This window comes from Myxocyprinus asiaticus, chromosome 18, assembly GCF_019703515.2.
Source record: "Myxocyprinus asiaticus isolate MX2 ecotype Aquarium Trade chromosome 18, UBuf_Myxa_2, whole genome shotgun sequence".
Taxonomy (NCBI): domain Eukaryota; kingdom Metazoa; phylum Chordata; class Actinopteri; order Cypriniformes; family Catostomidae; genus Myxocyprinus; species Myxocyprinus asiaticus.
This window is the reverse complement of record NC_059361.1, coordinates 39704118-39730086: the sequence shown is the minus strand read 5'-3', so window position 1 is coordinate 39730086 and position 25969 is coordinate 39704118. Positions and strand designations below refer to the sequence as shown.

At 40.8% G+C, this 25969-nt stretch overlaps 1 pseudogene; it reads left to right on the top strand.

Annotated features, from left to right (window-relative positions):
* LOC127456147 (sodium- and chloride-dependent GABA transporter 2-like) overlaps positions 1–23481 on the top strand; it is a 45109-nt pseudogene extending 21628 nt beyond the window's left edge.
* The last annotated feature ends 2488 nt before the right edge of the window (positions 23482–25969 follow it).

The following is a 25969-nucleotide window of genomic DNA, read 5'->3' as shown; positions in this document are numbered from 1 at the left end:
TGGTATGTATCATAGTCATCTGAGCCCTGAGGTGACCTGCAGAGTTCCGGCGCATTGCCCACTACAGGTCAGGAGATATAAAAAATGGCTATTTTTGCTTATAAATTTTGAAAGGTTGTCCTAAAATCATGAAACTGAACTCTTTAGATACTGTGGGGCATACCGTGTGGAATGATACCAACTTTGCCTATGTCGGCCATTTTGAATTTTGTTGTCAAATGCTGTATTTTACAAACACATTAGTGTATCGTTACGAAACTCGGAATGTGTCATCGGCACAATGCCCTGAAGGTACTCAACAAGTTTCAGGACAGCGCCACCTTGTGGTAAAAAAAAATAAACAAAATATATAAAAATTCTAATAACTTTTGATAATTTTCAGATCATCTTTAGACCATGCCGACAAAAAGTTATTCAAAGATTTTTGAAGGACCAAACCGTTCTATAATAACTCGAAGTAATCTAACGACAAGCACTACAAATCAATTGTTTGCCTATATCTCCACAACGCTTTAACGTATTCAGACCAAACTTGGTGTGTGCTATGACAACCATGACCTGAGGGTACTTGAGCAGGTTTGGCACAGCGCCACCTACTGGTTACGAGATACAAAAAAATAAATATCTATTTTTACTTATTTACTTATTTTTACTTCTGAATAGTTTGTCCTGAAATCACGAAACTGGACTCTTTAGATTCTGTAAGCATACCATGTCGAATGATACCAGTTTTGCTGATGTCGGTCATTTTGGGTGTTAGCCATTTAGAATTTTGTTGTAAAATGCTGTATTTTACAAACGCATTGGCATATCGTTACGAAACTCTTTATGTGTCATCGGCACAATGCCATGAAGGTGCTCAACAAGTTTCAGGACAGCGCTTACTTGTGGTAAAAAAATATAATGAATTTTCCAAATTTTGCTTCAGACCATGCTAATCAAAATGTTTTGTGAGCTTGCAGTCTAAACTGAATGTAACAACTAAAAAAAACATGTACCATCAAATAATCCCCAAAAACACTTCTTTCTTGTTGTCATTTTCACTCATTCCACTAAATTTACTCAAATGATAAAAATGACTCTATAGCATCACCATAATTCACTCTTACTCACAAACTTGCATGTTGATTCAGTCTGATAAATCATTCAACTAAATAAATGGAATCACTCAGGGCTGTGTTAACCAAAAGCATTGTTAGCCCAAGTTGCTTTTAAAGACCATTGGTGCCTATGGTACCTACGATCAACTTACACTAATGATGCTTTTGGGAAACACAGCCCAGAATATTTAATAAATGAACATCTGACTCACTGCACTGTATTTCTTTACTCTCAGTCATCTCTGACTTCAAAATAACAAATATTAGTTATACTATCCCATTAACTGGCACTCCCCTTTTTTAGCATTTACCAGAAAATTACATTTTCAACTTTACTATTGAATGCTTGGGACTAGAGACCTAATTTTGGTAAAATACTGTAAGTTATAAAACGCCAAATTTCTTAGAATTATTGTAGATGCAGTACCAAATGTGGCCACAAGATGACATCAAATCTCCATTGTTCCAAGAGTGACATATTCAGATTTAAATGCCAGGGTCTACAGACCTATTTATGGACTCTTTCTAAAGAAGACACTTGGGAGATTATTGTTTAAGTGAAATCATTTAAGTTAATTAAATTTTTTTTTAGAGATGTTTAAGTTTATTGAAATGAAAATGCAATGCACTTGAACTTTTATTTTATTAAAGTTGCCACAGGAGGAAATTTTTTGAAAAACTAATTTCAGAAACACCACTCAAACCACGTATGAGGACACACTATTTTATTGCAAAACATTATATAAAATTCATTACAGATTATAATTATTATAATTGTATTAGTAATGCATGGTTACAGTGTAAGTATTGTTAGCAGTGGAAGCCAGTAATTATTCACATTTCTAACAAACATACGTATATTTTTCTGCCATAAATTATATAATAGTTTGTTTACACCACTAAATAAAGTAATAAATGATCCAAAGAGCCCATTCATTCACACCAGGGCCAGACTGGCCATTGGGAGAACCGGGACTTTTCCCGAAGGGCCAGGCGCAAAACTGGGCCGAATGGGCCGTGATAAGCTGAAATGGGCCGCTGCATTATGCACAACGTGCCACAAACCAGTGTTGCGATATGCTGAAGGGGGTGGCAATATGCAGAAAAGGACAGCATTCCCTCCTCCCCACCCCACTCAACAAATTTTGGGCCAGATTTCCCTCGTTTGGCTGCTGAATTGTGTCTTGTTTTTCCAGTTTATGGTCTATTAATTTTTATAGGCTGTTATAAAATAATCTGTTACAAAATGTACAAAAGATTGCATAATCAAAATATAACGCATCATATTTTGTCATTATGTGAAGGTTCGCTGCCCAACTCAATGAAAGTATTACCGTAGTAATCTTAGTAAGCGCACACCAGTGTTTTTCGTGAATTTATGAACCGTCTATTTTCAAATCGCTTTCATTTTTGAAGACACTGCATTCTGTTCCATTTAGCTGTGCTCTGTCTATCTGTTAGAAACACTCGCCTGCTGTATATGCGTTGAGTCCACTGCCACACGTGCCTGGTGTGTGTGTGTGTGTCCAAGTGTTCGCTCCTGTGGGAAAGCTGCGATGCTCCGTATTGTTGTTGCTGAGATGATTCATGAAGCGTTCCACTCAACTCGGAGAGTCTGAATTTCCACTTTTCAACTGGGGAAAGTGCAACGGAATGACACTTTGTCAGACTTCTAACTTAGAAACTGGTGTGGAAATCTTCAACTCCCATTTCGTTGAGATGCAGGTGTGTGTTACGTCACTTAGGGCAAGGAGGTTTACAGTCAGTGACAAACATTCACTTTTATTGAATAATATCCATTAACAAGTCAAAGTTCTTACATTAAATGATAATAAAACATGTGTAGCAAACGTTTTTCAGAGACAGGTGTTCAAAACATGGTTAATTACACTCTCTTTTCATTATCATTGTGATGTTTTTGGGTTAATTCATCCTTACCTGTTGCCACTGGAGGGCACTCCAGGCTGCATGTTGTTGGGCTGACGCTAACAAGCAATAAAGGAAGAACAAGTTGTTTTCCCCATTCTCGTGGTGTTGCATCTGTTCCTAGAAGAAAATGCATATAATCAGTGTTATACTAGCATATTGATGCAAACATAACAATCGTAATGATAGCATTGCAGCATCGTTTATCAGTTTGGTTGCTATGAGACGTCTCTGACAATCAATGTACCCCTCAAAATCACAACGTAATCAATCTCACAAATAAAAATAAGCTCCCTCTTTGACACGTTTATGTGTTTAGCTGTCAGGTTGTTGTCACTAAATTCGAAATAAGTGAAAAGTCACATCACGCATGACCACCATCGATCATCTTTTCATGCTGATCATTGCTGCCACGTCTGAGTACCCGAGAACTCATGCCCATCCCTAATAGCTGCTATGAGTCCAAACACAGAATATACACTCCTGCCGGTTTGGCATATATTACTCCTCAAAACTGCGTGGAATTTATTCCAAAGTACTCAAATCTAGCTAGACTGTACTGTTTTTGCATAGATCATTGAAAGAAGCAGCTAAAATGTTAGATTTCGGCTCCGATTGGTCATCAGAAACAGAAGAAAGCTCAGAGGTGGGTAGAAACGCGCTACATTTACTCCGTTACATTCACTTGAGTAAAGTTTTGGGAAAAATTTTACTTTTACAGTAGGTTTAAAAGTGGGTACTTTTTACTCTCACTCAAGTAAATTTCTAATTAAATTTTTGTGCTTTTACTTCATTACAATGGGTGGCATTCCTGCCGTTACATTACTGGGTTTAATTTTAATTAATATGTAATTTATTGAGAGATTATTAAATGGGACTCTTACGAGTGGAAGTTCACACAGCTGAGTGCATTTTCACAGACTGTCACTCAAGCCGAGTCCATCACTGCTGCAGCATCATGCTCTTCTATAATCTTTTCCCGGTTCTTGAATATTCAGACATTTTGCTTGGACATTTTAGTTGGAGGTGCAGCTCTGCTGTTCAAGAGACGCAGGTGAGGGAGACGAGCTGGCGTGCTGGTCAAACTCTGTCGGCGCGGATTTCGAACAGCGCTGCCGAGTATTCACTTAGCGAATCTCCGCTCTCTTCCTAACAAAATGGACGAACTGCATCTCCTCACCTGCACAAACAAGGACTTTTCAACCTCTGCTGCCTTGTGCTTCACAGAAACCTGGCTGAGTGAAGCCATTCCGGACAGCGCGTTACATCTGCCGGGCTTCCAGCTGTTCAGAGCGGATCGCATTGCGGAGTTAACGGGGAAAACGAGAGGTGGTGGAACATGCTTTTACATCAATGAAAGTTGGTGTACAGATGTAACAACGTTAAAGAGGATGTGCTGTCCTAATTTGGAAGCGCTCTTTATTAAATGTAAGCCTTTCTTCTCGGGAGTTTTCCTCGTTTATTCTGGTGAGTGTGTATATCACGCCAAACGCGTGTTTGAACACAGCGCTGAAACAGCTGGCTGAACAAATCACAGACACAGAACAACAATGTCCAGACTCACTTATTATCATTCTTGTGGATTTTAACAAAGCAAATCTCACACGTGAACTGCCCAAATACAAACAGCACATTACATGCCCCACCAGATACAGGAACATACTGGATCATTGCTACACAACAATAAAGGATGCATATCGCTCTGTCCCTAGAGCAGCTTTGAGACTCTCTGATCACTGTCTGGTTCATCTTCTTCCAACCTACAGGCAGAAATTAAAATCAACCAAGCCAGTAGTAAGGACTGTAAAGAGATGGACCAATGAAGCAGAGCGGGAACTACAAGCCTGCTTTGACTGCACTGATTGGAGTGTTTTTGAGGCTGCAGCCATAGACCTGGATGAGCTCACAGATACTGTTACATCATATATCAGTTTCTGTGAGGATATGTGCATTCCTACTGGGACTAAATAAGTTTAAATAACTTTAAATAAAAGTTAAACAATGACAAACCATGGTTTACAGCAGAGCTCAGGCAGCTTCATCAAGCCAAAGAGGATGCTTACAGGGGTGGGGATAAAGTCTTGTACAATCAGGCCAGGAACACACTGAACAAGGAAATCAGAGTGGCTAAAAGAAGATACTCTGAGAAGCTGGAAAACAAGTTTTCAGCTAATGACCCTGCATCAGTGTGGAGTGGCATGAAACAACTCACAAATTACAGGACTCCTACCCCCAACCCTGTGGTGGATCAACAACTGGCTGACGACCTGAATGTGTTCTACTGTAGATTTGAAAGGCCCAATCTCACACCCCACACCCACTCTGACACAAACACCAACACCTCCTGCAGCCCCCCTCCTCCCCCTTCCTGCTACTCAACCTGCACTTAAGATCTGTGAAGATGATGTGAGCCGGGTCTTTCAGAAACAAAAGACGAGGAAAGCTTCAGGCCCAGATGACGTCTCACTAGCGTGTCTTCGATCCTGTGCTAACCAGCTGGCCCCCATCTTCACACAGATCTTCAATAGATTACTGGAGCAGTGTGAAGTCCCATGCTGCTTCAAATGCTCAATCATTATTCCTGTCCCAAAAAAAACAAAAACAAAATCACGGGACTTAATGATTACAGACCTGTCACCCTGACGTCTGTGGTCATGAAATCATTTGAGAGACTGGTGTTGGCACACCTGAAGAACATCACTGGACCCTTTCTAGATCCCCTTTAATTTGCTTATTAAGCAAACAGGTCTGTGGAGCTACAGTCAACATGGGATTGCATCATATCCTGCAACATCTGGACAGACCAGGGACATATGCAAGGATCCTTTTTGTGGACTTCATTTCAGCTTTCAATACCATCATCCCAGCTATACTCCAGAATAATTACACCAACCCTCTGTTCCCATGTCTATCTGTCAGTGGATTACCAACTTTCTGACGGACAGGCAGCAGCTTGTGAGACAGGGGAAACTCACTTCTAGCACCTGTACAATCAGCACTGGTGCCCCCCAGGGATGTGTGCTTTCCCCACTACTCTTCTCCCTCTACACCAATGACTGCATCGCCAAGGACCCCTCTGTCAAGCTCCTGAAGTTTGCAGACGACACCACTGTCATCGGCCTCATCTGAGATGATGATGAGTCTGCATACAGAAGGGAGGTTGAACAGCTGGCTGTCTGGTGCAGTCAAAACAACCTTGAGCTGAACACGCTCAAAATGGTGGAGATTATTGTGGACTTTAGGAGGAACACCCCAACACTGACCCCCCTCACCATTCTAAACAGCACTGTGGCAGCAGTGGAGTCATTCAGGTTCCTGGGCACTACCATCTCACAGGACCTGAAGTGAGAGACACACATTGACTCCACTGTGAAAAAGGCCCAGCAGAGATTGTACTTCCTTCACCAGCTGAGGAAGTTCAACCTGCCACAGACGCTGCTGATACAGTTTTACTCAGCAGTCATTGAGTCTGTCCTCTGCACTTCAATAACTGTCTGGTTTGGTTCAGCTATGAAATCAGAGATCAGAAGACTACAAAGGACAGTTCGGACTGCTGAGAGGATTATTGGTTGCCCCCCGCCCCCCGCCCCCCCCTTCAAGAACTATACACTTCCAGAGTGAGGAAAAAGGCTGGAAAAATCACGCTGGACCCCACTCACCCAGCCCACTACCTTTTTGAACTGTTGCCTTCTGGCCGACGCTTCAGAGCTCTGAGCACCAGAACCGTCAGGCACAGGAACAGTTTTTTCCCTCAGGCTATCCATCTCATGAACAGTTAAATTGCCCCATTGAGCAATAACTATGTGCAATACACAGTTTAGTCTTTTTTATATTTATCTAACACATCCAACCTCTTCTGCCATTTCATTCCTCTGAGAGAAAAAAAAAAAAAAAACATTTGCACTGTACATAACATATTTGTATTTGAACTGTACATAACCGATAACAGATTGTATTAGATTTGCACTAGCTATATGTATGTATGTATGTATGTGTGTGTCTGTACGTATGTGTAAAATTATTTTTTATTTTTTAATATTATCTATGTCTTGCTGCTGTTTTTGTATTGTTTTTGTATTGCTGTACACTGGAAGCTCCTGTCACCAAGACAAATTCCTTGTATGTTTAAGCATACTTGGCAATAAAGCTGATTCTGATTCTGATTCTACCTAAGAGAAACACTTTCTTCGCTCTGCACAGTAAAAAAAAGAATAGATTCGTCATGCAATGCCTTCATTTAACACCAAGTCAAGCAGATATTTCAAGATTAAAATTGCAGCTCCAATTTAAGGCAGTACGTTGAGGTAAGTTTTGGCTCTAATAATAACGCAGGCTTTTCTGTGACATGGTGATGGTCATTTTCAGGGTGATTCTGTAAATATGGGCTCTTGTGACATCAGTTTTTAAGTGTACATTTTTAAATCTGTAGCAGTATATCAGTGCGCTTTGTCCTGCATCCCGAATGTCATAAGCAGTATTTACGCATTACCCTGCACCCTCACAAGGATACTGGAAACTATCACAGCTACTTCAGATGAATTAACTGTATAAATCCACGTAAAAATCCACATTAAGTGTAAATGCCCTTTGCTCTGCCGATCGCGTTATTGACAACTGGAGCGCGAACAGACAGCATTTCACAGGCTGCGTACTCTGCATTTAGGGAGCAGCGGTACTTCTGTACAGAACTAATGATCTCAATTCTTTCGACACTGAAAAATGTAACTAAACTGAACTAACAACTATAAGCTATGAAATAGCAAAAGAAGGCATTAATAAAACATGATCTTGCTTTGGTTTATATTTCCCTGTGGGACTTTGTTCATATTTTCACTGTAATAATTACTAGAAAGGTTTCCAAACCTCTTCTTATTGACAAATTCATCCAGATCTGACAAGAGCCCTTAAGGGGATAGTTCACACAAAAATGAAAACTCTCTTATCATTTACTCACCCTTATGCCATCCCAGATTTCTTCCTTTCATCTGCAGAACACAAATGAAGATTTTTAGAAGAATTTCTCAGCTCTTTTAATCCATAAAGTGCAAGTGAATGGGTGCCAACATTTTAAAGCTCAAAAAAATCACATAAGTCAGCATAAAATGAATCCATAAAACTCCAGTGTTTAAATCCATATCTTCAGAAGCGATGTGATATGAGAATGTGTGGATGAGACACAGATCACTTTCATATTCTTCTTCTTGTGTTTTTGGTGATTCACATTCTTCTCTGCATATTGCCCCCTGCTGGGCTGGGAGAAGAACTTCTAGCAAAAAATCACTTAAATACTATCTGTTTCTCACCCACACCTATCATATCACTTCTGAAGATATGGATTTAACCACTGGAGTCGTATGCATTACTTTTATGGTGCCTGAATTTGCTTTTGGAGCATACAAATTTTGGACTAGCGATCCATTGGCTGCATCTATTCACTGAAACAGCCAATGTGCATTTTGGAGAGGCCATGGAGTCTTTGATCTGGTTTGATTGACAGCACCGCCTGTGAATTACAGAGAGAGACTCGTGGGTGGGCTCAAACAACGCAGATGTTTCACCGGAATAGCAGAGACCTCAAGTCCTCGATGCTGATTGATGAAATACATTTTATAATCAATATTTTATTGATAATAGACATTTTAATTTACGTGATGACGCAAGCAAAAGATGATCAGTCGGTTTTTTCCTCAATTTTCACTGTTTTGGATAAAATGGTCAAGTCTACTTTCAATCGTGGACATTTACCATGAATTGTATGCTTGAATTTCCTGCCATCATCTGATTGGATCAAATCCAGAAGATATAAAAGACAAGTAATACCGCTCACATGTTGCATGTTTTAAAATCCACTCTTTCAGTATTTTAATGCATTTCTGTAATGATGTCATTCAGATCGCAAAATAGTGGGCATATTTTGAAGTTAGAGACTTGTAGCTTTTGAACAATATAAGGTTTGCCAAGATTAATGTCGGATATGAAGGTAATATAGTTCCAATAAACATACAATTGAAGTCAGAAGTTTACATACACCTTAGCCAAATACATTTAAACACAGTTTTTCACAATTCCTGAGATTTATTCATAGAAAACATTCCCTGTCTTAGGTCAGTTAGGATTGCTACTTTATTTTAAGAATGTGAGATGTCAGAATAATAGTAGAGAGAATGATTTATTTCAGCTTTTATTTCATCACATTCCCAGAGAGTCAGAAGTTTACATACACTTCATTAGTATTTGGTAGCATTGCCTTTTTCAGTCAAATGTTTTTGGTAGCCTTCCACATGCTTCTCACAATAAGTTGCTGGAATTTTGGCCCATTCCTCCAGACAGAACTGGTTTAACAGAGTCAGGTTTGCAGGCCTCCTTGCTCGCACATGCTTTTTCAGTTCTGCCCACAAATTCTCTATCAGATTGAGATCAGGGGTTTGTGATGGCCACTCCAATACCTTGACTTTGTTGTCCTTAAGCCATTTTGCCACAAGTTTGGAGGTATGCTTGGAGTCATTGTCCATTTGGAAGACTGATTTGTGACCAAGCTTTAACTTCCTGGCTGATGTCTTGAGATATTGCTTCAATATATTCACATAATTTTCCTTCCTCATGATGCTATCTATTTTGTGAAGTGCACCACTCCCTCCTGCAGCAAAGCACCCCACAACATGATGCTGCCACCCCATGTTTCACGGTTGGGATTTTGTACTTTGGCTTGCAAGCCTCACCCTTTTTCCTCCAAACATAACGATGGTCATTATGACCAAACAATTCAATTGACCAAGCAGTGGCTTCTTCCTTGCTGAGTAGCCTTTCAGGTTATGTTGATATAGGACTCATTTTACTGTGGATATAGATACTTGTCTACTTGTTTCCTCCAGCATTTTCACAAGGGCCTTTGCTGTTGTTCTGGGATTGATTTGTACTTGTCGCACCAAACTCCGTTCATCTCTAGGAGACAGAATGCGTCTCTTTCCTGAGTGGTATGATGGCTGCGTGGTCTCATGGTGTTTATACTTGCATACTATTGTTTGTACAGATGAACGTGGTGCCTTAAAATACATCCACAGGTTAGGGATGTATTAGGGATGTGTTGGATTAGGGTTTATTATCTTTATTGGCACCCATCAATCTCCCAACATTGGTGTTACCACTCAACCAACAAGGATGTACTTAGGGGCTGAACAAGTTTTGGTGGGCTCAACAATTAAGGTGCTCCCAGGGGAAACATAAGCATCAGCTGGCAATTTACCCAACACAAGGTATTTAAACTTGGGAAGGAGAGTGACTGCCTGACAGAGCTTCACTTTACCAAGCTTATCAGGCTGTGCAGGCTCTGACCACCGGGAGATACAGCTCAGAAGCTCAATAAATTGCATACACTCAGGGTTACTGTTGTCACAGGAAACAAGCTCCCAATAATGGCATTAGGTTTCCTCTTCTGCAGAACACATTTGATCACATTACTTCCAGTGATGAACTCATCTATTTGTCCAGGCACCATTAGAGTTGGAATGACAAACTTGAATCCATAGAACTCAGTTTCCAAACTGTATGTTATTTGGGGCTGAACTGTAAAGCCACCACTGCAAAACAGCACCACGTTACTGTTAACCGCTTGAGGATATGAAAGAACACAATCAGCTTGCAGCTTAGACTCACCCTTTTCACTAAGTTTGAAGGACATACTATTAGAATCCAGTAACCACTTTAACGTAGACCAGTCACAGACTGTCACAGGAGCATGTTACAACACAGCTTATGATGGCTATACACTGCATGCCCAGTTATTAGGCAAATTGTATTCCTCAGGATTAATTTTATTGTTGAACAAACACATTGCTCTCAGTCAATCCAAAATGTTATTGAACCTCAAACCTGAATGTTTAACAAAGAAAAAGTGAGTTTTGTCTTTCTCAGGGGAATATGTAAGTGTGCATAATTATTAGGCAACTATTAGTGTGCACAATTATTAGGCAACTAAATTACAAAAATAATTTCTCCCAACTCAATTGTTTATTCTCAATTTTTAGAGTAGGTGCAACAAATAAGTAACACAAAATGACAATTAAATAAAATTTTTGACCTTTCAGAAATATTCAGCGACCAATATAGCCACCATTCTTTTCAATAACTGCCATGAGCCTTCCATCCATGGAGTCTGTCAGTTTCTTGATATGTTTACGATCAACTTTCGCTGAAGTAGAAACCACAGCCTCCCAAATGCTGTTCAAAGGGGTGTATTGTCTTCCCTCACTGTAAATCTCACGTTTGAGAAGGGCCCACAAGTTCTCAGTAGGATATAAGTCAGGTGAGGTAGGGGGCCCAAGTCATTATTTGGGCAACTTTTAGGCCCTTGCTGGCTAGCCAAGCAGTGGAGTACTTGGATGCATGTGATGGAGCATTGTCCTGAATAAAGATCATGGCCTTCTTGAATGCTGAGGACTTCTTCCTGTACCACTGCTTGAAGAAAGTACTTTCCAGAAAGTGGCAGTAGGTTTGAGAGTTGAGTTTCAGTCCATCTTCAACTCGAAAAGGTCCAACTACCTCATCCTTAATGATAGCAGCCTATAACAGTACCCCTCCTCCACCTTGCTGGCACCTGACTCGAATTGGTGCCCTGTGTCCATTAGTGATCCAGCCACGGGTCCATCCATCTGGTCCATCAAGAGTCACTCTCATTCATCTGTCCATAAAACCTTTGAAAAATCTGTCTTCATGTATTTCTTTGCCCAATCTTGACTCTTCAACTTGTGAATATATTCCGTGGTGGTCGTGTTTCAGCCTTCTTGACCTTGGCCATGTCTTTGAGCACTTGGCACCTTGTACTTCTGGACACTCCAGGTAGGTTGCAGTTCTGGAATAAAGTAGCATTGGAGGATAATGGGTTCCTGGTAGCTTCACCTTTAATTCTTCTCAATTCTTTTGCAGTTAATTTGCGCCTTTTCTTCTCCATGCGTTTTTTGCGCCCCAGTTGACTATTCGCAACAAAACGTTTGATTGTCTGGTGGTCACGCCTCAACAGTTTATCTATTTCAAGAGTGTTGCATCGGTCTGAAAGGCATTTTATAATATTTGACTTTTCATTGTCAGTTAAGTCTCTTTTTTGGCCCATTTTACCTGAGGAAATGAAGCTGCCTAATAATAATGCACACCTTGATATAAGGTGTTAGTCAATTTCACACACCCTCCCTCATTACACAAATACATACCACCTGAAAATGATTGAATCCAATAAGCATTCAAGTTTATATGGTTTGGAGTTGGAAAATGTACATGGAAATAATGATAAGCTCAGAATACTCACTTGCCTAATAACTGGGCAAGCAGTGTAGTAAGTGTGCATAGTATGCATGCTCCATAGACCCACAGACCCTACATGCTGGTTTGAAAGTCTGAGACTTTCCTTGTATGAATGTGAGAAAACATGTGATGCAGAAGAGAACACAGATGGAAGAGAAAACCTGCAGAGCAGATGAGCCATCACACTCCCCAGCGATGGGCAGGGTGCTGATCTGATGAGCCGCAGTGGTCATGGGCATGGCGGCAAGTGTAACTTCTGTAGTCAGCATTGTGTGTTAGACATTGGACATCCATGGCTGGGTCGTGCTTTGTTCAGATGGAATAAAATTAAACCAGTTTTTAACACTGTGTGAGTATTCACCCTTTGTATCATTTCTCTTCCATCCAAACATATTGCCAAAAGGGAAAAGAAGGAGGTAAGACAGGAAATGATTGTGATGCTCAGAACTGCAGTCAGAAAATTAAAGGAGCAGAAACACACATACACTGACAGGTACAGTAGGTACACATTGAATGTTTTGTGTAATTCTACAAATTAGAAATACATGTTTATGTAAAATATACTTTCATACCTGTACATGTTTTAACTGAGGTAAACTTTTTTCGAAGTCATGCAGCAACCACTGATCTTTTCTGTAGTAGACTATTTGAGCTTTTGAGATTTGATTCATAAACATCACTTACTGTACATCAGAAAGAGTTAGACTATCATTCTTATATTGTGATTTGAAGTGAACACTGTACTATGCAATTCCTAAAATATTACTGCCTAACTGGCTAGTAACTCTCAATTATTGACTTGCCCAAGTCAGTTTTTACTTGCATTTGGCATTTAACGCTGTTAATTTTGGACTCTGTCTTCACTCAACTTTGCTCCAAAGTAAGCAGTTGCATCATTTGTGCACCTCGGAAGAAAAGTAACAGAATCTGAAGTTATTACTTGAGACCGTATCAACCTGATCAGATCTGCAGCCTCCTTATAAATGTTCATAGACTGGAGCAATAACCATAACACTAAATATACAGCAGTGAACAGAATGGCTGAATAATGATTTTAAACTCAAAATATTAATCTTTTTCAGTTTGCAAATTGAAAATCAAAGTTGCTTTTTTTTTAATTCTACCTGAAATGAATACAGCCTATGACTAACATGAGGCTAGATTTTATCGGTTGAATATTAGAACATAAACTTTAAATAGTTGCAGCAGTTGGCTGCAGGGTTACAAATGTTAAGTCAAACCATGTTATTGCAGTTTGAAAAATAGATTTTACCTGAGGCCCACATTCCCGTTAAAAGACATGATGGATTTTATCAGCTTTTGTTTGGCTCAGTGACTTATTTGTTTCTCAAACTATGTTTTAAGTTGCCATTTCAGAGGATCAGTCAAAGAATAGATTTACCTGATCAGAATTCAGTATATCCTCCATTACTGTGGAATTACAGCAGTCTGAACAGCAGAATCAGAAAGAACTGGTGAAAACAGTGTGAAGGTATGAACAGAAAAGAAGGACATCTAGAGGAGAGAGAGTACTGGGGGAGTAAAGCAGAGTTTCTTCTGGCTGTGGCAGGGATTGTGATTGGATTAGGGAACGTGTGGAGGTTTCCTTCCCTCTGCTATAAGAATGGAGGAAGTAAGAGCACCTCCTTTAAATTTCATTGTGCATATTGTTTATTATAACAGCTATCAAAAACATTCCTGACAGTTACAAAATATATATATATTTTTTTTAATTCAACAATATGCTCTGTATTAGCCTTCTGTATTGTTGCACTGGTGTGAACTCAGGTGCGTTCTTGATACCCTACCTGGTGTTTGTGGTTACCTGTGGTGTGCCTTTGATTGTTAGACCAGCCTAATTTTTTATTTTATCTCATTCCTCAAAACAGTCATTAGTGCTGGTAAGTCTGCAGAACTGTCTTCATTTTTCAGAACAATATGAATTTAAGCCCATAATTCTTCAAACAAATCCATAGAAAAGTAATTTATTCCAGTATAAATAAATGTTTCAGTATATGTAAACATCTCAACTGTACTAATTTCACATGCAAATATCTTATATGTTAATATTGCAGCAATCAAATTCACTGTGATCCATCTGTAAAGAACTAAGACAAAAGGAAGTATTACACTTAGATGGTAAAACAAAGTACAATTTATCAATGACTGAGGATCAATCGCACTTTTTATTTTGATTATCTTCTTGCTGGTCAGTATGTCACTTGTCTGTTTCCTTTTGTCAGGTATTGGTTATGTAGGACAGCTGATTCTTCTGTACAGCTGCATGTATTACATCATCATTCTGGCATGGGCACTTTTCTATCTCGTTTTCTCTTTCAGTCCCCAACAACCATGGGCCAGCTGTGACAACACTTCAAACCCAAACTCCAAAAAAGTGACATCTGCTGAATTATATCTAAATGTGCTGTAACAAAAGCGTAAAACTCCTTATTTTCTCTGACTTAGATGTCTGTGTAAATCTCATTGCAAAGAATCTGACCCTCAACTGGAAAACACATATTAACTCAACCTCTTCAGTTACTGAGTTCTGGGAGTAAATAAACAAACAGTCTTGCAAGAGTATTGCAAGAACATTTAGAATGTTATAGCGATAAGATGTTATAGCAAGACTGATTCAACACATTTCTCCAAACTAAGGACATGTTTTAAGGTTCATGTTTTCAAAACCGTTCACACAGACCACTAATTTACAGTTATTTCAATTAAAATATATTATTTATAGAAACAAAACATTAAAGCTTACTGTTTCTCTCTTTGCCTCTCTCCTGACATTGTACAGACACAGAGTGCTGTCAAGCTCTGGTGGTATTGAGGAGATGGGTAAGATCAGATGGGAGATTCTTCTGTGTCTCATTGTAATGTGGATCATATGTTATTTCTGTATCTGGAAAGGAGTCAAATCTACAGGCAAGGTGTGCAAAAATGTCATTTTAAGTTTAATTGGTAATTGATTGTTCAATCTCTGTGTCTTTTTCAACATTGACTGCCTTTTACATACAGTAACATAAGACTGATATATCTAATAGACTGTGTCAATTTAAAATGTTTTTTAGTCGATTTGTAATATTTGTTTAATTATTCATTTTGTTCTGACCCTATCCGGTCTAGCCATAAACAGGAGAAAACAGGGTTAACAACAAAAATGGTGCCCACCTCTCTACTGCTTCCATAAATGTTCATGGGTGGAAATAAGCACACACCCAACAAAGGATTTTATACATACAAGGTTTAAAGAAAGGTAACTGTTTATCACAGAATGCAACTTCAAGTTCTTATTAACAAGAGCACTAAACACCAAAGCTGTACATGCTGGGGCAGGAGGAAAGAGTCCTTGGGTTATACGGAGTAGGATGACACCAAATTTGCCATTGTTGGCCATACATCCTGTCCGGCATTTAGAATTTTAGTGAAAACCTGCCTTTTCGAACTCCTCCTAGGCCAAACGTCCATTTGATTTTGAAATTTGTCGTGTATCATCTAGGGATACTCAAGACAAAAGTTTATCAAAAAAGCTTTTTGATAGACCAAACGGTTCTTGAATAACACATCAACAAAATAGATGGCAAGACTCCCAAAAGGCTCCTGAGGCTGTGTCTTGGCAACACTTTGGCGAATTGACATTAATCTTTGTATAAGTCATTGTCACTACACCCTGACTGCACCTTTTAAATTTGGTCAAAAGTTAAATTGAATTCTACTGTAATATAAGCAATTCTACTTATGTTTTTTATACCACTTTTCTTGAAATCATATCCAATCATACTTCCTTACATGTCGTGGGTGTGCTTGGCACCATAATTACTGCTTGCAGCTATATTTAAACTTGTTTTAGTAATGAACAACTCTTAATCAATGGTTTAATGACTCACTTAAAACAGAATCAGAATAAGAATCAGAATCAGCTTTATTGCCAGGTATGCTTACACATACAAGGAATTTGTCTTGGTGACAGGAGCTTCCAGTGCATAACAATACAATACAGCAGCAGGACAGAGATAATAGTAAAAAAATAAATAAATAAATAAATAAATAAAAATAGAATAAAACATAAAGTATATATAGAATACACAATAAGACTAATATATATATATATATATATATATATATATATATATATATATATATATATATATATATATATATATGCAATGCAAATACAAATCTGTTATATACAGTGCAAGGGAATGTAATGGCAGAAGAGGTAGGATGTGTTGGATAAATATAAAAAGACTAAACATAACTATTGCTCAATGGGGCAGTTTTAACTGTTCATTAGATGGATAGCCTGAGGGAAAAAACTGTTCGTTGGCCAGAAGGCAACAGTTCAAAAAGGTAATGGGCAGGGTCAGTGAGGTCCAGAGTGATTTTTCCAGCCTTTTTCCTCACTCTGGAATTGGACAGTTCTTGAAAGGAGGGCAGGGGGCAACCAATAATCCTCTCAGCAGTCTGAACTGTCCTTTCTGTCCTTTGTAGTCTTCTAAAAAATACATAAAAGAAATTCATTTGTTGTCACCTACTGGCGAATATGAGTGAATTACAGACATGGTTGGTCACTAAACAAATTGGTGAATCAATCCGAACAAATGTTTTTGATGAGTGGATTTAAAAGTCTCGAGTCACAAGTTAATGACAAAGACAGAGAGACATTATTGGGAATCAGTTCACTCCATTAAATGTGACATTTATTATAGTAATAGTTTTTGTGGTGTTTGATATAACTTAAAACCATAGTTGTTGCAAAAGAGTATTTTTAATGCCCTATAATTTTGTTAAAAAAAATGGAGAACAAAAAAAGGAATGATTAGGACAGTGTTACCAATCAAACGACAGTAATGATAAAATGGTTTGTCTATATTCTTCAAGCGGTTTCAGTTATATTTATAATAATAACTTATCAAGTATATATACTGTATATAGTTATACATTTTTATTATAGAAAATGTCAATATTCTGAGTGAACTAGCTATAGTTTGAATGAAAACACAGGTTAAAAACAAAACACTGAGACTGCAACAGAGTGGAATACATTAAAGGAATATTCCATACAAGTTAAGCTCAATTGACAGCATTTGTGGCATAATGGTGATCAACATGAAAAATAATTTTTAATAATTAATATTAAAATTATGGGGGGTGGTATTCCAGTTGTTTGACTACTATGTGTGCAGTGGAGCCTGTCTACTTTTCATCACAGTGTTTGAGTCTCTGGCCATGGGTTGGATCTTTGGTGAGTCACAAACAAGCTACAGACTGCCAATGCAGTCGCGGGCCCGTCCACAAGCCGGCGGCTGCGTGCCCGTTGCAAACAGCGCCCCAGCCCGTTTTGGAGGCGTCTGTTGTGACCATGACGCACCTGGAGAACAGTTCTAGGGGAACACCTGCCCGTAGAAATGAGAGGTCGGTCCAAGGGCTGAAAAGACGGTGACAGACCGGCGTTATGACCACGCGATGTGTCCCGCAGCGCCATGCCCATCTCGGGACTCGAGTCTGAAGCTGGTGCTGAAGCGGTCTCATATGCAGCAACCCGAGCAGGGTGGCCACCGCTGAGGATGCCATATGCCCCAGCAGCCTCTGAAAAAGTTTCAGTGGAAACGCTGTTTTCTGTTTGAACGCCTTCAAACAGACCAACACTGACTGGGCACGCTCGTTCGTGAGGCGTGCTGTCAAAGAGACTGAGTCCAACTCCAAACCGAGAAAAGAGATGCTCTGAACCGGGAGGAGCTTGCTCTTTTCCCAGTTGACCCGAAGCCCTAGTCGGCTGAGGTGTGAGAGCACCAAGCCCCTGTGTGCGCACAACATGTCCCAAGAGTGAGCTAAGATTAGCCAGTCGTCGAGATAGTTGAGAATGCGAATGCCCACCTCCCTTAGCGGGGCAAGGGCTGCCTCTGCGACCTTCGTAAAGATGCGAGGAGACAGGGACAGGCCGAAAGGGAGGACCTTGTACTGATATGCCTGACCCTCGAATGCAAACCGCAGGAAGGGTCTGTGTCGAGGAAGGATCGAGACGTGGAAGTACTTGTCCTTCAGGTCTACCGCCACAAACCAATCTGGAGCTCGAGGTGCCACACCATGTGGTGGCCGTGCTGAGTCTAGGGACATCGAAGTACTTACCTGGCTCCTTGTGACCACCCCCGGAACAGCCTGGGACGGGGGAGGAAGAGGCCTGTCCTCGTGACCCATGGAGACTGTCACATCGGGGCGGATTTGTTCCACAGCTGGGCGCTCAGGGGCGGGAGACCGCCGCTGGAGCGCCAAACCTGCCAAATAGAGTGATGGACAGTGGTCATGATGACGGCTGTGCACAATGGATACATGACCCAGGGAACAAGGAAACTGCTCTTGCTGAACTCTTGAGTACTGCAGCCACTTGGGCATGCAGCACAATTAAATGCAAAGGTAACAAAAAGAGGAGAGGTCTGCTTTCCAGCTCCAGAGCAGCGGGTTTCGTCGTCCCTGGGTCACCCATCTCGAGAGCGCTTTGAAGCCTTTCACGGGTTCTGGGCGGAAGCGAGACGGGTGGCGTCTGCTTCCTGTGGTGGGCTCCACGCCAGGGCCGGGCCGAAGGGGCGGGCTGTGGCATAGCCGGTGCAGTCACTGCAGGGGGACGCCCTTGGCGATGAGCAGACGGGGTGCAGGATCTTGAGCTGTGCCGGGGCAGGATATGCTGGATAGCCTTTGTCTACTGCTCCACCGTCGAGAACTGCTGGGCAAAGTTCTTGATGGTTTTGCCGAATAGGCCAGCCTGGGAGATGGGGGCAGCAAGGAATCGTGTCCTGTCAGCCTCACCAATCTCGACCAGTTTGAGCTAAAGGTGGCTCTCCTGGACCACTAATGTGGACATCATCCGCCCAAGAGACTGCACCGTGACCTCCGTCGCTCAGAGAGATCAATCCTGGTGTGGAACTACCCTCATGCATTTCCTTTAGCGCCTTGGCGGACTTGCAGGAGAGCCATGGCGTGCAGGGTGGAGGCGGCTTGGCCGTAGGCCTTGGCCGTCAGAGACGATGTAAACCTACAGGACTTGGACGGGGGCTTTGGGCACCCGCGCCAGGTGGTGGCGCTCTGCAGGCATAGGTGCTCCGCGAGCACCTTTATCCACCGGGGGATTGCCGAATAGCCCTTGGCTGCACCACCATCGAGGGTAGTGAGGGGGGAGAAGCTGAAAAGATCGGGACCGGGCAGTAAAAAAGTGCCTCCCATGACCTTGTCAGCTCTTCATGCACTTCCAGGAAGAAAGGAACGGGGGTGGGGCGGGGCATGGCATGGCTTTAAGCGGCGCCGCGAGCCCAGGAACCAATCATCGAGCCGCGAGGGTTCAGGGAAGAGCGGAGGGTTCCGCTCTAGCTTATGCTCACGGCTGCCCGGGAAAGCATGTCCTCATCTCCGCGTCAGCCTGTGACTGGGCAATCATCCCCAAAGGGAGGAGCCCAGCTGAGGCTTCTGCGTCCGACTGGATGAGCCCGCTCTCTGATGCTGCGCTCAAGAGCTCATCACTTTCACGGGCTCCAAATAAGAGGTCGAACTCGCTGTGAGACGAGCCGGCGGACTCATTCGGAAGTCCGATCCGGGCAGACGAGTGTGCTGGGGAATGGGAGGTCCGCGGGGGGATACCCGGAGGAGGTGGTCCCATTGGGGTCCCCAAATCGCCCCCAGTGCTAGCCGCGCTGTCCTCATACCCGTGGGTAAAAGGACCAAGGCGGGGAGCCTCTGGGGTGGCTTGCTTTCTTACGAAGGCGAGCCACGACCGCATCGTTGCCATGGACATGTCCTCACAATGAGTACATGACCATCCATGAACGCTGTCTCCACGTGAGCAGTGCCCAGACACGAAAGACAGTGATCGTGACCGTCAGAAGGTGAGAGATAACGAGCGCAACCAGGAATAACACACAATCGGAAAGGCATCTTTAAAAAGACGCATCTTTAAAAAGACATTCTGTGTGTGCCGCTCTTTTAGAGAAATATGCTCTTATTTCTGCCGAAGTGCCCAGGGGCATTCTCTGCAGTGCACCAGTGTAGAGGAGGGAGAAGCCGCTGAAATGCGCCGTCAGATCCAGCAGAGGTGAATGAACAGTCGTGGGAATTCAGCTCAGTGAGCATGACCGTTCAGCTTCGAAGAGAAAATCTGAATGAGTGGTTGCATACCAGCTCCTTTTATACCCGTATGTCCGGGGGAGTGGCATGCAAATACCACTCACCAATTTTTATTGGCCTTTTATCAAAGACCAGAGGTGTCTCGGGCTCCCAAGAGTGACCCCTAGTGTCACTATATCGACACAACGTCGAGTGAGTGACAGATAGGGAACTTAGTCATTTCATGAGGAAAAAAATTATCTTGATTTTTAACATCTTTATCTGAGGTCAGACAGATGAATACATTTGAACACATGCGTGCAGGACTAAACACATTTACATGTCAAGAACGCCTATTGAGAAACTTAGCATGCCATGTCACAGAGGTCGGAAAGAGGCTATTATTCCTAATTTTCTAAACACCCGTAGGACTAACAATGAAAGTAAAATATAAGAAAGTCAGTCAAACCTTGTGCTGTTCCTGTCTTTCCCTGCTAAAAAGACCAGCATAACCAGCATGCAATTCCAATGATGGTCTAGGCTGGTTTATGCTGGTTTGTGCTGGTGTGGTGCTGGTCTAACTGGTGGACCATCATAGTCATGCTTTTCACCAGCAAAACCTAGATGGTGAAACTTGTTGACCAGTATGGTCTTTCTGATGAAGCTGGTTAAGACAGTTTTAAAGCCTGGTGCAGACACCAGTACACCAGCATCCCATGATGGGGGACCAGCACCCAGAACACAACATAAGCTGGTGTTGCTGCAAAAAGCAGTGCTGGTCTTTCAGCTGGGTTGTGTAGCACATGCTACTTTTAACATCCTTCTGAAGAATCCCACAGAAACTACAGGCGTGTAAAAACTACTGACTCAACAGCTACACCCGCAGACTGATGCAATGTGTAAAACTTCCAGTTTTCATAATTAACTAGTCAAGAATTTGTCCGATGCTTTGATGACTGAAGCAGTGGTGCATAAAAGGACTAAAACTACAATATTAAAGACACAATATGTCTCTGAGAGTGTCTTACTATGCTAACTGTTGGTATGCTAAAGCACAGCAAGCTATGAACATGCAAAATCTCACTAGTCAACTAGTCAACCTCACTATACAACTCGACCTTCCTGGCCTTTCCCTAGAAGACGAGGCAGCAAAAACTCACCATTTTAATTGTAAGAGTTAGAGAGAGGTCAGAAAATGGACATAAGAAACTAAATTATGTACTGGGAGCAAAAAACATGAAATAAGTCCACCTCAGGAAAAAAAATTATAATAATAAAGTTCCAAACTTAAGTTCTTAACTTAAACTTCCGGCATCCCTCCACCCCCCCATTTCCACCTTTATATTTCATAACACCTATAACAATGATTTCAAAAATTTATTTCTATTTCTTGCTTTAGTCAGATAGTCCGGGGGTGTAGGGGACTATATGAACTAGTGAACTCATGAAATAAAATAATGTATGATATGACCCCTCTATCAGAGACAGAGAGTAAATATTTATCTCTTATAAAACGACCTGGAATTAGTCAAATCAACCACAACAGCGTTAGAAAAAAGGTGAAGCTCAATTCTCCTTTACATATTACAGGGGCTGAGAGAATGTTTGACACCACTGAAGACATGCCAAGATCACGACCCAACTACATGTTCAAGTTGTGCTGGAAATACCTGAAACCTCTTGTGTCCTTGGTAAATGCCTCTATATTTCATTTATACAGTATGTTTGAGCTTCACATATGGTTTATTTTGGTCAAAAAGTCAATCAGGGATTTGGTTGTATATTCCTAACTGATGGATTACTTTACCACATCTGCTTAAACTCACACTTGTCTGGCCTCATTCTCCTTTTCTCTTTCCAATCAGTTTTTCGCAATTTCTCTGAACCCTCTGTCCATTCTTAGGTATCTTTTGTCTGTTCTCTGGTTTAATACAAGCCCCTGAATTTTAACTGCTCATATGTGTACCCGAGTTGGGCATATTTACTCGGCTGGCTGTTGGCCCTGTCCTCCATTCTGCTGGTGCCTGGATGGGCACTGGGCCCAATTATTGCTGGCAAAGGGAGCCTGAAACAGGTAAAGATGAAAACATGCTCATTCCTGAGATGTCATCAAGGCAGGGATGTAAATGTTTTACTGTTTCAGCAAAGCTAATCTACATAAGTAACTAGTCAGGAGTAAATGAACCTAAAATTATCTCAGAATTCAGTTCTATCGAACTGTTACAAGGTTAATGTTGTTTCATTGTGTCTGTGTTTCTTGACAGCATTGGCTTCACTTGTGTAGTCCTGACACAAACCTCCCGCTCACCTGTAAGCAACAAGCTGAAATACAGGAAATGACTTTGACTGCAGAAATGGTCTGGACTTGGAAAGGGAGCAACACAGAAGAAAACTAAAGGAAGGAAAAGAAAATTCAAACCCTCTTATATCATGTAGTCCATCTCTTAATTATTCAGTAACATGTCCAATCAGGACTCATAATTAACTTTTTTCCTCACCTGATAATGGTGGCTATAAATATTTCTTACCAGCCATGAAACTGTAGGCTACAGTATTTTGCATAATTTGCATAACACTTTTGTCACAAAGAAAAATTAATTAAGTATTTTTCTTTCATTTAATACCTGGTATAATTTTTATAATTTTTTTAATATATATTTTGAATAATATTTTTTTTGCTCCCCGTTTATGTATTCTAAATGAAGAGGATTTTGAACTGTATTGAAGCCAATATATGAAACTTTTGACTTGTGTGTGTGTGTGTGTGTGTGCGTGTGTGTGTGTGTGTGTACACATTGTACACAGAAATACACATTGTCCTGTCAGAGTATCTCCTGTAAAAAATCAATACACTTATTTTAATAATTTTTCAAAAGACTTCATTGTAAATTTAAATGTGCTTCACAGTTGTGCTAGACGCCACTGCCAAAAAAATATTGTCCTGTCTGACAGACGATATCCTGTCAGACTTTGTCACTACTCACTGCGATCAGACGATCACAGCTGTAGAGGAAAACGTTCCTCTAAAAATGCATTGTCTTGTCAGAATATCTCATGTCAAAGTATTTTCAATCAGACTGTCAATTCAATTATTTTCATAACTTTTGTGCTCACGCTGATGCAGTGTTCTGCTTTATCCCTGTCTGAATTAATATTAGATCAAATATTAAACTCAATTCAAAACGTTTAAATCCTATTAGTATTATTTTTATTTTTGCTATTGGAACCAGGCTTTGTGACACTGTCACAAACCATAAAAGCATACACATCCAAAGTGATGCCTGCTGAGTTACATGCTCATCATCAGATTAGGCCTATAAGCAGTAGCTACAGTATACACACCAGGGTCAGAATTTATGAAAGGCTTGGGGCAAAATACCACCAAAAATACCCCTGAAAATGTGGGAAACATAAAAAAAATAAAAATAAAATGAAATAAATAAATATTTGTAACGTCTTTGTAAAATCTTAATATTCTATTTTTAGTCCTGGTTATACATACAGAGGCATGAAAAAGTATGTGAACCCTTTGGAATTAGCTGTTTTTCTGCATTAATTGGTCATAGAATGACATCTTCATCAAAGTCACAAGTATAGACAAACAACAATGTGCTTAAACTAACAACACACTATAATCATTTCTTTATTGAACACATCCCATTAAACATTCACAGTGCTATGGAAAAAGTAAGTGAACCCTTTGATTTGATAACTGGTCGATCCTCCTTTGGCAGCATTAACCTCAACCAAGTTTTTCCAGTAGCTGTGGATTAGACCTGCACAATGTTCAAAAGGATTTTTGGACCATTCGTCCTTACAGAACTGATTCAGCTCAGCTATATTCTTAGGATGTCTGGTGTAAACAGGTCTCTTGAGGTCATTCCACAGCACCTCTATTGGGTTAAGGTCTGGGCTCTGACTGGGCCACTCCAAAAGGTGAATTTACTTTTTTTGAAGCCAATCTGTAGTGGATTTACTTTGATGTTTTGGGTCATTGTCCTGCTGCATCACCCAACTTCTACTGAGCTTCAGCTGACACACATCCACCCTGACATTATCCTGTAGGTTATCTTTATAAACTTGGGGATTTATTTTCCCCTCGATGATGGCAAGCGGTCCAGGCCCCAAAGCAGCAAAGCAGCTCCAAATCATGATGCTCCCTCCACCGTACTTCACCGTTGGGATGATGTTTTCATGTTGGTATGCAGTGCCCTTTTTACGCCATACATAGTGCTGCATGTTCTTCCCAAACAATTCAACCTTAGTTTCATCAGTACACAAAACATTTTCTCAGTAGTGTTGTGGAGTGTCAAGGTGGTCATTGGCAAACTTCAGGCACGCAGCAATGTTTTTGTTGGAAAGCAGCGGCTTCCTTCGTGCTGTCTTGCCATGGACACCATGCCTGTTTAATGTTTTCCGTATAGTAGACTCATGAACAGAGATGTTAACCAGTTCCAATGATTCCTTCAAGTCTTTAGCTGTCACTCTAGGGTTCTTTTTTTACCTCACTGAGCATTCTGTGGTGTGCCCTTTGAGTCATCTTGGCTGGACTGACACTTCTATGGAGGTTTCATCAGTAACAGATCAAAAGACAACCAACATTTGTAGTTGTGGCTTACGCTGCTCCTGCAACTACCAAAAAGTTCCCCTATGCATTTGACAAGATCTTTAGTATATGTAGCACCCCCCTAGTCTTTTAGGATGTGTGCATTTGAAAATCTCAAGCTCCTTCTGTGTTTCACTGCAGAGAAAAAGAAAGCCATATGGCTTTAAAACAACATAGACACTTTAATCCCTCTTAATGTGTATGTTCATTGAAACTAGACTCCCACAATTTCTGTGCATCCAATATCAATCTAAATTTCACACAGCAAAATCAGCAGTATTAAATGGACACTTATTGATGTAAATATATGGATCCATCACTACAGGTATAAAAACAAACACTGAAGCAGTGTTTAATCATTTTTTAGTTTGTTTGCATGTGTGCATGTTTCAGGATACCACGTATCAGGGTTAAGAAAAACGAGAGGGTGTTGATGTGTCAGAATTGATACATACAGTATGCAAGCATATTAATATTTGGAAACAATCACAGAGTATAAAATGCGTAAATGTATTTCACTTAAGTTTTTGAAATGCTGGTCTGTTACAACAATACCCAGCATTAACTGGATAGTTCACACAAAAATCTTGAATCTTGACCAAGTTCAAGTTCAAGTTTGCTTTTATTGTCATTCAACCATGTGTGCACACAGGGGGAAGGAAATTGCATTTCTCTTATAGGTCCTGGGGCTTGTTTAACATTTAAAACTGGCATATACAACAGGGAATCACTATACATACTTCAAATAACAATATACGCAATATACATAATATACACATAACAATAACTCCAAACATTGTGGGACTCAGTACAGACATTATACACAATATACACGGGATGTTTGTATGACATCAGAACATCAGCACAACAGTTTAGGCATGCTGATTGTTGGTATCAGTATGAAAGTGCAAACCAGGCCCGGATTGGCCATCGGGAGCCAAATATCTAC